At 37.9% G+C, this 12,285-nt stretch overlaps 1 protein-coding gene across 2 annotated transcripts in view; it reads left to right on the top strand.

The window, feature by feature from the left end:
- LOC131438332 (G protein-coupled receptor kinase 2) overlaps positions 1-12,285 on the top strand; it is a 243,925-nt gene that overhangs the window by 17,681 nt on the left and 213,959 nt on the right. The window lies entirely within an intron of this gene.

The raw sequence follows: 12,285 nt of genomic DNA, 5'->3' as shown, positions 1-12,285 counted from the left end.
CCCACACTAGAAAATGACCCCTCCCCCTTAGGTTCCTGCCAGTCACAGCCACCTTTCGTCTGTCGTGTGTTCCAGTGTTCCCGCACGTTTACTGCGATTTACTGCACATTGATTAGACCGGGGAAACCGGGGGGCCCGCTACCCCGCTAGGCAAGTCCGTTTCGGTTGCCCGGAGCCCGGGAGAGTGTTGCTTCTCCAGTACTAAGTGAGAGCCAAGAGACGAGAAGGCAAAGGTGAATGAAATCATTTACAGTCTAATTGATGCCGTATTTGCTAATAAACTGCAGCCGGATCGATTTCCCATCTGGTTTCGCCGTCGCCGTCGGTTGCAGTGCCGCCTCACAACCCACTTGCGTAGGGCTCCAATTCCATGAATCTCAACTGCAACCAGAATAACAGTGGGCGCATTGTAAATGGCAAAACCGGAAATCTCCAGCGACCGGTGGTTTTGTATTATGATTGCCAAGTGCTCGGTTTTTATCCCTACTCAGAGATGCAAATCGTTTCGAGTTTGAAGCTGGTCAGCAACAGGGATTGCTGGTGTGGATTACAAGAAATCGACGGCATCTGGGAATGAATATTTTTATTCGGGACAGCTGTGCAGCCAATAATGGGTAATCATTAGTGCACTTGACTTTTATACTATTGAGTTGAAATCGAAATAGATTTGAAAAAAAACTAAAGGATTTGAAAATAAGAGACTACTTCGGTTCTGGCGATTCTTTCGCATGTGCCATTGCCAAAGCCATCGAAGGTGGGACAAAAAGAAACTGTCTATCAATCTGTGTCATTGCGTTGGTATGGCGACATATGTGAAGTGAAATTGAAATTGAAATTCCTGGTATGAATGTGCTCTTGATTTCCGGTCGCAGTGATGTCACTCTGTCGTGCTGTGGAAATTCAAGAACACCGAAACATGCGATCTAGTGATGTGAGATTGAAATTGGAAGCCGGCAATATTTTCGGACAAATTTGTATGCGCTTTATGCGAATGAGTGGAAGCGTTTGAGCTTTGTGGTTGAGTTTCGTACGATGTATCGATTGTTAATGTTTGGTGAAGTGTAATTGTAGAGCTATGGAACAAAATGATTTTTTTTTGAAAATTTACGGAGGTAAATCATAAAATGGAAATCTCGTATAGCCCTGAATCGGGCGGAATCTCACTAACATTCAGGAAAATTGCTTTCTCGTTGATAGGTTAGCCTTGCAAAATCGTTAAGATTGTTTTATTGTTACTCTGGGCATAATTAGTACTGATTTCTGTTTTAGTAGTACTGGCTGAATTTTGCATGTTACGAATTACGTGAATATCTTGTGATCTGACCTAAGATAACATAGGAAGGAATCGGTATCTTCCATTTTATACGTAATACGCGTGAATCATTCTGGGCACCGTGAAAAAAAGTTTCCCCACACCTTTCTTCCAATGGATAGTATTTCGGAGTGGTGTGACATGCCTTTTTCGAACATAATCGTTCCTTTTGTTCGGAGGATGATCAGGAGTAAAAAAAATCAATTTCGGAAATTTTTCCCTAAGTCGATTTTAAAAAAATAATTTTTTTTCGAGATTACACCAAATCTGAACGTACCTATCATGCATTTCTAAGATATTTGGTATAAACAAAATTCTTTAGTTTTGCGTTTTTTTACGCGGATTTCCGAAGTTACGTGACATAATTTGCGCGGTACGTATACCCTTCTCTTTTCATTTATTCAAGATACACAAGTCGAAAAGGGTTCAAAAATTTCTCAAACGTCTTCACCGGATGAACGATAGAAAAAATAACCGGAAGTCGGATCAGTATCAACTTGTCGGGGACTTTTTAAAGAATTTCAAGAACTTTTATTTGCATCTTAGTTAGTAAAAATCGGTTGAGAACTTTCCGAAAAACTACAAGGATCAGCCCCATGGGGTTGTTCGAGCCATTGATGTGGAACAAGGCAACCAAAATTTCTAATGATCTACAATCAAACAGTTCAATCAATCGTCACACTTTTGAATCCGCTATTGCACGAGAGTCTGCCTAGATTTACCAACACCAAACATTGTTCGTTTTATTGCCGACGAAGTTATACCAATATCCCAAATGTATCCAATTATTTCTTTGTACATACTTGCGATACGGATTTTGATATTAAAGCTTCTCTTCGTCAAGCTTGTGTTCAAGTTTTGTATGCAAGCAGTGATTTTTATAGCGTTAAGTTTCTCTACCATTCTACGATTTCGGTTGAAGCGATAAACTAATTCTCATTATCAATCGAGTTCATCTTATATAAATTAGAAATTAATCTTACGCACTCAACATTTACCCTGGGGTAGTTGTCAATTTCTCAGGCGAAACGACATAACATGGAATTTCATCTGAGCTTGCATGACACAAGATCAGAGCATACCAATTAAAACTTCAAATCGTTTTATGGCACTTTTTGTCTTGCTGTCTAGCAACAACCTACCTCTAGCATGCTACACGTAGGACTGAAGCGTTAACTATAATTTCGCTTCTATTTATAAATTCGCGTTCGCGACCAATCAGAGCTATGCTTTCCCTTTGATATATCGCCTACCCCTGCAAAACCGTCGTCTATGGCAGGGAAATCCGATATGCCGGAGATGTTTAGCACACAAAATAGGACACTGCTCGCTACTAATCTACATTTCAATCATTTATAATTGAAAATACGTGGCTTGATACATTCAAATCGAATCTTAGAAATATTTCCAATCAAATAACAAAATAATATTAATAATTGATACAAAATATACTGAGCTGTAAGTGTTTTAAACCTGACCACATTACTACGTGTATTTTTCCTTGAGTTTCTAATTTGCACCCCTATATAGAAAATAAAAATGTGTTCCACATCAAAAAAATAATGCGCATTTTCTCATAGATTTGCACTGTAAGACTTTTCCTTTGAACCTATAAGTTTGTGAATATCGTTTTAGACATCTTGAAGGAAAGCGAGTGGGATCCTTTTTGCAGTTTTTAATCACCAGTTCTAATTCTTCCGAAACCGGATTCAGAAGACCGGAATAGCCGAAGTTGGTTTGTTTGCCAGCAACAAATATGACCTACAAATTTGAACAGTTTTGAACCTAGTTAAACTTATACTTACTATCTCATTCTCTATTTCGATTAAATCAATTAAATGAAATCTAACAAACGAAGCGAACCTGAGTTTCTGTTATTTCTGCATATGTAGGTCAGCATGAATTGGCAGCATAAAATATGTAGGAGGATTATTATTATTATTATTATTATTATTATTATTATTATTATTATTATTATTATTATTATTATTATTATTATTATTATTATTATCATTATTATTATTATTATTATTATTATTATTATTATTATTATTATTATTATTATTATTATTATTTTTTACTTTTATTGTTATTATTATTGACATCACTACACAACTGGAACTGTGTTGCTGCACTACCGGCTGTGCAAATTGCATATTTTTGTAAATGAATTTGAATTCAAAGATATTCGTTCATTCTTTCGGTCGCTATTGTCAAATAGATTAGCTAAAATTTTTATAGCCTGCAGCACCGGCTTTTACCAATATCGCACACCAGTAGCAGACATCCGTAACAGTTTCGATTAATTTATAACGTTTTCGAAATAGAACAAAGCACGTATCGTTCGTTTTGTGGTTTCTTCTTCTTTCGGTGTTGTACATATTGTCAATCTACATAGCGATTTGAAAACGTTGACACTCATCGCCCTGTAACTGCCGAACTGGAAGTCGGATCCAGAGCCTTAATTCAAATCAAGATATGTGAAAATCGGTTCAAGCATCGCAGGAAAATCGAAGTGAGTTCCATTTTTGGAGTTTTTCTTCATCACTTTCGGTGCTTCTGGAACAGGAAAAGAGGGAACAGTAGTGCTAAATTAAGTTTTTATGCCCACAAACTAACAAGTTCTGCAAACTAGAATAATTTATCAGACAGTTTTATGGGATTTGTTTCTGGTTTTGACCATCGTTCGTGAAAAAATACTAATGAGATTGGTAATTTTCCACTTATCACGCTTTAGTTCCGGTTCCGGACTTTTTCTCTAATTTTCACATATTACCATGTAACTCCGGAACCGGAAGTCGGATCGAAATGAAATTCAATAGCAGGCTATGGCACCATGAGACCTTTCATTTGAAGTTCTAAGTTTTTGAAAATCGGTTCAGCCATCTCCGAGAAAAGTGAGTGCATATTTTTGTTACATACATACACACACACACGGACGGAAACACACACACACACACACAGACGATTGCTCAGTTCGTCGAGCTGAGTCGAATGGTATATGCCATTCGGCCCTCCGGGCCTCGGTTAAAAAGTCGGTTTTCACAGTGATGGTTCTATATGAGAAAGGCAAAAACGGCTTAATAGATTTCAACACGGAACGAACGAAATTAGCTCTGCGCCTAATTCGTATTACTGTTTTTGAATTAGTTGATTTTAACAACAAAATTTCCAAAATAACTATAAAATTAGTTAAAATTGAGAATTTATTTTGCTGAAAAAACTCTTATTTTTAGAGAATGTGTTTAGTTGGCGAATATTCTGGACACAAACCAGTAATATTTCAATCCAGTACGAAATTCTCATTGGCAACAAATTTTGTTATTTAAAATCAGAAATTTTGTTTCTATTTATCTATCACCATCATTACTGAAGGACAGGGCAAAGAAAACAAAAATGAAATTGGTTTTATTAACAAGTTTATTAGCTAAAAACTCAATCCATTAAAATCCATTAAAAAGCTAAAAGGGACAGTCTTGTTGAAACTGCTTGCAAATTGTTTAGATGTTTTTCGCATGTGTTGCGATATATCCATATATAAATTTCTAAGCCGATATGTGAAAATGACGTAAACTGTTAGTGGAAAGTGTATTTATTCAGAATTTGTGCGCATTTAAAGCGATTGTGCGTAATAATGTTTTTTACGGGGAACAGTGAAGTGAGTTTCGAATATGGCACTCTAATTGTATATGTCAAATGATGTTTTTTGTATCTTCCAACCTTCTGGGCTACGCTGCCCGGTGTACTACTTGTATTCGGCTTTTGTTTCCGAGTGCTCAAAGTTTTCAGTGAGATAGTCAATTTCGCGAAGTCGAATGAACAAAACAGCAATTGAGACGAAAAATTTTCAAAAAGAAGTTTATGTTTCGCTTATGTCTTTTTCTCCAATACAACATCATATTTATACCTGCCAATATAGAAAAGATAATCGTGACTGAAATTTTTTTTGGGAGTCGTGTGCCATCTAGTGGCTAGAAGTCATTACGGTGTTAACGTTTTTTCGGTGACAGAGCGCCATATAGCTGCAAATGGCAGAAACCAATTCAACCATTTATGTTGGTTGAAAACAACGTTTTATTTCTCTAATTCAACTAAAATATTAGTTGAATGGATATGAAGCGTGCCTTAGCTAAGAAATGACAGCACGTTTATTTGGTGAATTCAACTAAAAAAAATAGCCATTTCAACAAATATTTTATTATTATTAAGGGAATTAGAATTAAAACATCTAAAATCTAAAAATCGATGTTCTTCGAACAATTTGTCAGAAGTCGAATAATCAGCTGAAATGGTGATGTGAATTGGCCTCCGAGAAGCAGCGGTTTGACGCCGTTGGATTATTTGCTTTGGGAAGCGGTTAAAGAAAAATGTTACGCCAACCGATCAGAAACAATTGAAGACCTCAAACCAGAAACAATTGAAAATGTACTAGAAAATTGGATGGATCGGATTGACTACTACTAGGGGTCTCCGGAACTATCCTATCAAAAAACAGCGGGTTTTCCAGCAATTCTATTACCTTTCTACCAAATTGGTTCGGTTCGGTGGATCATGCTTCGAAAATTACAAGGAACTTAAGAACGTGGTTGAAAGCTAATTCATATTGCTGGTGGTTCGTGACGAGGGATGAAGAAAACTAGTGCAGCAGCAGTACGAAAATTGATCAGCGGTGAACTGCAATGAAATTAAATTATGCGAATTAAACCATTTTCATGGTAATTCTTTTTATGGACCTCTCTTTTCAAATTTTCCTCATATCTCTCGAAAATAAGGCTCGAGCCTGCAAACATCCTCTAAATCACGAAAAATTATATTTACGGAGAATGAGTAATCCGGTATCCCCTACCGTTAGTCTTAGTGACTCAAAACACTTTATAACGATTAAAGATGTCAATCAATCGCTTCTAGAACACTAGTTTGGAGCCGTACAGACTCGTTATCGTTAGAGATCATTTATATCTTTTCCATCAATTATAAAGCAAAGCAAATGCGTATACAAAAAATTTAAAGCAATAATGTAATCCGAATCGATCAGATCGATATCCAAGTCCGAGCCTTTACCGGCCATGTGGAATGCGGCCGAATAGTCGTCGTCGTCGCTATTTCGGTACTGCTCGGAAGGCACTCGCCAGCCAGCCAGCCAGCGAGGATAGTAGCAATCTTGCAGCAACAAGGTTCCACATTAGGTAAAGTTCTGTTTTCAATCGAAACTATTTTATCGTGCCGATAAAATGTATCGACAACCTCGTCCGGTCCATGTTTAAGGCGTGTTGCGCGGACGGACCCCACAACGGTGGGGCTGTATAGAGCGAACCCGTTTCGAGCATTAGCACTCCAAACTGGGGGAAAGGTTCGCACCTAGTTCCCATACGCACGCACTGTTGCGACGCGTTGCACTCTTCGATTATGGGCGTCGCGTCTAACCATTTCCAACCCGGGGTAGATTATGGGGACTGTCACACGTCAAAATCCGGCGTGATGTTGACGGCTGATGATTTAAAAAAAAGTATAGGTTTTTTGAAAGACAACTTAGATTCGACTCCGGAAGCGTTCGTGGCAGTGTAAGAGGTGTAATTATGAAGTTGAAGTTGTCGATGCCAGACCCAACCCATTGTCGTGCAACGGAGATAGACCTTTTCTCGACAACGATTATCAAAGCTTAGCTTCAATGGCCCGCGGCTTGTTCCCCACCGAGTGAAATGACCTGGAATAAGACGTCAAAACATCAGATTATAATTGATTTTGCTACGCGTGTGTCGGTTTCTTTGATTGTGGTTTTCGAGACTAACCGTACTGTACTGCATACGTCCGATCAGCTACTGCAGTTCGTTGCATTCCAATAAACTCGGTTAAACTGTTGGGACACATTCACTGGTCAACCATCGATTTGATTTCGCATTAAGTTAATCGGCAGGACAACGTTGATCCGCGGTTAGTTAAACTAGTCGGTGGGTCGTAAAATATTCTGCACCGCTTGTGGTATGTAGAAACCACTACCACTACCACAATCCAATCTTATCTAGATTCCACCCGCCGACGGAGCGATGCTTTCGGTTGGTATTTTCCATTATCGGGACGACCTGCGGTTGTTTGATAATATGACGACATTCGTCACCCTGTCCCCTTGCTTCCCATGTGCAATTCTTGCAACATGCATCATTCTACTCGGTCTCTGTTTTGATTCGCTGCCCTCCGCTGATGGTTTGGTTTCGAATCGAGACTTACCCGGTCGGTCGGTCCGGTCCGGTCCCTGTGGTTTGCGTGTCCCAGTTGTGTCCGTCGTTCGGCGCGAGAGGGCGTGGTTGATTGCAACAAAAACAACAACAACAAACCCAATGTGCACTCCAATGATGCCACTTGTTCGAGCTATTCCGAATAAATCAATTCACCACGTGATAGGACGGGGCCACCCCGTTGAGCATTACTTTACCTGTTGGAATCACGCCAGACGTGCAGAAACCAGCTTCAAATCGTGAAATCAACAAGCAACCGAGTAAGTGCTAGCTAGCTAGCTGACTGGAAACCGATCGACACGGGGCCGACATGAGTGAGTTATGGCGTTGGGTAGGTCTGTATTCTATCGGTTGGCCGCCGCCGTCGCCGCTGTTGCCGCTACAGTTGCCGTCATCGTCGCCGGAGGTAGGCCTTTTCGTTGGAAACTGCATTTCCCAACACCTCCAAGTGGCAAGGAGTGTGTGTGTGAGAGAGTGAAGGTATCCCAGTTGATTTATGGAATTTATCATAAAAATTCATAATAAAATAAATAATAACGCATCTACAAAAGTAGGTTTACGAGACTTACGGAACGGACTGTCAGTTGCCGCTATTGGAAGTGTCATTTTTATGGCTGTACCTAGCAATTTAAAGCGTTTTAAAGAGAGCTGCCATTTCTACGTTCGGAAATGCAATGCCTATTCATGTTTTATTCAGCTATGAAACACTGGAAGTAGTCTTCCGATCAGTTAATCACCTCTGGTACATTGCATTTTACTGCTAATTAATGCAAGCTTCGACAGCAAAAGCTGCTTTCATTAACTTCGAGGAATGGTTGGCAGCCAAGCGTCGAGGTAAGTTCTTCGTTCAGTGTTCCGAGATGATTTCGAATAGTTGCACATCTAAACACAGGCTCTAGACTTAACGGGCTGTGATGATTTAGGAAACTCGTTTTCGGTTTCCCTTAGAACAAAAATCATTTGATGGTCGCCTCTTTCAGTAGTAAAATTTCGCTATCCGGTATTGCAATTATTGCGAATCGTTAGCCAAGTTTTCATAGTCGCACATGCAAACGTAAATATTTTCTTGGAATACTTTAAATTTTAAAGAGGTAATATTATCTTTCAAGTGTTACATAAAAAGTGTAAATTTAGCGTCTGCTTAGCGCTCTAAATTAAACTGCTAGGTGACCATGCCAGTTCAATTGGAGCTGTTTAAGCACTGATAAGCCGAAGGCGAAGCGCGTGAAGAAATCGGAGTAAAATGTGTGATTTTTGGTTGAAACAAAAATACCCCTAAATGTTAGCCTAACTCTACACGGAAAGACCGAAATTAGCATTTTGGCGAAAAAATTAGTTGATTTTCTGATTTTAGTTAGTTATTTTTTGAGACAACTAAAAAAATCTTACTTTTGCTAATTTAGATTTTTTAATTCTAATTTTCTTAATAATAATAAAATATTTGTTGAAATGGCTATTTTTTTAGTTGAATTCACCAATTAAACGTGCTGTCATTTCTTAGCTAAGGCACGCTTCATATCCATTCAACTAATTTTTTAGTTGAGTTAGAGAAATAAAACGTTGTTTTCAACCAACATAAATGGTTGAATTGGTTTCTGCAATTAGCAGCTATATGGCGCTCGTTAACACCATAACGACTACTAGCCACTAGATGGCACACTACTACCGAAAAAAATTTCAGTCGCGGTTATCTTTTCTATATTTGCAGGTATAAATACAATGTTGTATTGGAGAAAAAGACATAAGCGAAACATAAACTTCTTTTTGAAAATTTTACTTCTAAATCGCTGTTTTCTTCATTCGACTTCGCGAAATCGACTCTCTCACTGAAAACTTTGAGCACTCGGCAAACAAAAACCGAATACAAGTAGTACACCGGACGGCGTAGCCCGGAATGAGAAGATACAAAAAAAACATCATTTGACGTGTACAATTAGAGTACAACATTCGAAACTCACTTCACTGTTTCGCGTTAAAACATTATTACCCACAATCGCTTTAACTGCGCACAAATTCTAAATAAATACACTTTCCACTAACAGTTTACGTCATTTTTACATATCGGTTTAGAAAATTATATAGGGATATATCGTAACACATGCGAAAAACATCTAAACAATTTGCGAGCAGTTTCAACAAGACGGTCCCTTTTAGCTTTTTAATGGTTTGTTTTGCTTTGACACTGCTGTCCTTCAGTAATGACGGTGATAGATAAATAGAATCAAAGTTTCTGATTTTAATAACGAAATTAGTTGTCAATGAGAATTTCGTGTTGGATTGAAATATTGCTGGTTTGTGTCCAGAATATTCGCCAACTAAACACTTTCTCTAAAAATAAGAGTTTTTTTCAGCACAGTAAATTCTAAATTTTAACTAATTTTATAGTTATTTTGGAAATTTTGTTGTTAAAATCAACTAATTCAAAAACAGTAATACGAATTAGGCGCAGAGCTAATTTCGGTCGTTCCGTGTATAGAAAGGTATTAGAATTGCTGGAAAAACCGACCTTCGAACGGAGCCTCGGAGACCCATAGTGTTATATACCATTCGACTCAGTTCGACGAGATCGGAAAATCTCTCTCTCTCAGTGTGTGTGTGTGTTTGTACTTTTCGAAGATATTTTTACGCGCTCAATTTTCTCAGAGATGGCTGAACAGATTTTATCAAACTTATGCTCGTAGATTTCGTACTGTCGGGCCATTGATCAAGTTCAAAGATCAAATAGCTGTAACTTTTAGTTCCGGAGATATGATGGTATAACACATGGATCAATAAGTCCCGAGACTAAAGCAGAGGTGGCGCTCGTAGTAAACCAGTAACCACGTCTTTCTAGAGTACTAACCTTTGCTTGAAACGGGTCAAAATTTTAAGTCGATCTGACCAGAAACAGCTGAGTTACCGAGGTTGGAGTAAAGTCGTTTTGTAGTTTGTTTAAAAAATGAAAAAAAAAAACGAGTTTCGTGTTTTGATAAAACATTGGTTTTTAATGGGTAAAAACACCGTGCAAGCGAAACAATGGATTGAAAAATGTTATCCGGACTCTTGTCCATCAAAAGCAACGATTTGTCGGTGGTTCGCCGAGTTTTAACGTGGTCGTACCGACACAAATGACGCGGAACGCTCGGGTAGACCTGTAGAAGCCGTTACACCGGAAAATGTGAGTGAAGTGACAAAAATTATAATGAAAAATCGTAAAGTGAAGCTCCGTGAGATTGCTGAGATGACACAGATATCATATGGAAGTGTATTTACTATCCTTCATGAAAAATTGAGCATGAAAAAGGTTTTTTCCAAGTGGGTGCCGCGATTTCTTTCGATGGAACAAAATGCACCCTGTCACAAGTCGATGAAAACAATGGCGAAATTGAACGAATTGGGCTTTGATTTGCTTCCCCACCCCCCATACTCGCCAGATTTAGCCCCCAGTGACTACTGGCTCTTTGCTGATCTTAAAAAATGCTCCAGGGAAAAAGATTTCGCTTAAATGAGGAGGTCATCGCTGAAACTGAAGCTTATTTTGAAGCGAAAGATAAATTTTTTTATAAACATGGTATTGAAAAATTGGAAAAACGTTGGAAAACATTGTATCACCCTAAATGGTGATTATGTTGATGAATAAAAAAAAATTTTGCAAAAAAAATGTTATTTCCATTGTTAGTCTCGGGACTTATTGATCCATGTGTTATGTGTCTGTGGATGTATGTGAGTGAGTATGTGTCAAATAATGTCACTCATAAAATAAAAAAATCTCATAGTCCCATAGCTTGCTATTGAATTTCACACCGTCAGCGACGATGCAAAAAAGGGTAAAATTCTTCTAGATTTGGCTTAAACCTGATTCAATTTGTGGGTTATATTAGTTACTTACTAAACGAACCGCCTTCGGCTATACTGGTTCCAAGTTCCCGGTTCCAAAAGTACCGGAAATAATGGTCAAAAAGTTTAAAATGAGACTCACTCAATTTTCTCAGAGATGATTTGATCGATTTCCACAAACAGGCGCTCAAATAAAAGTTCCTATAGTCTCATAGGGTGCTGTTTGATTTCATTAAAGTGTGTTTAATCATTTAGTGCGACGATGTAAAAAAAAGAAAAATTCTTATTAACTTGACACAATTGTTTACAAATGGAAAAGGTTTTGTTTTGGTTCATACCAAAAAAAAGTTTCTTATTTTATCCAGGATTGAAAAAAAATTTCTTCACAAAATCTACTAGTGATATTTTTGAAAATATAAGTAATATGAGAAAGGCATCATAACACCACTAGTTATGATTAAAAACAAATGCATTTTTTGAATAAAATCGAAAATAATCGATTTTTTGATCCACCTTAACAAGGAAAGACAAAAAATACAGGTCTAATATTTTACGATGGAGAACGATTCTTCCTAATATTACGAAATTCTGAGAAATGGTATATTAGTTACTCATGTAATTGCTGTATATGTATAATTTTTCGGAGCCAATATTTATAGTACAGTGGAATTAAATGAAAATCGACACGCACTTGAAGCATGTTAATTTTGGCCCAGTGACTTTTGAGAAAACTCGCATGTTTTGGTTCAAACTAAACTGCTAAGTTACACTAGCAGTTCAATTTGAACTGCTATGCACTGGAGAGTGTCGAAGGTGAATGAGAATAGCGCGTTATTTATATCCACTAACACACCGGTAAAACTTTTACTAGTCCAATTTTGCAGGCGACCAGACGGCAAAGAATGCGGATGATTTAAATCAATC

Source organism: Malaya genurostris, chromosome 1, assembly GCF_030247185.1.
Source record: "Malaya genurostris strain Urasoe2022 chromosome 1, Malgen_1.1, whole genome shotgun sequence".
Classification (NCBI taxonomy): Eukaryota; Metazoa; Arthropoda; class Insecta; order Diptera; family Culicidae; genus Malaya; species Malaya genurostris.
Note: the sequence above shows the minus strand (reverse complement) of the source record. Positions and strands in the feature narration are given on the sequence as shown.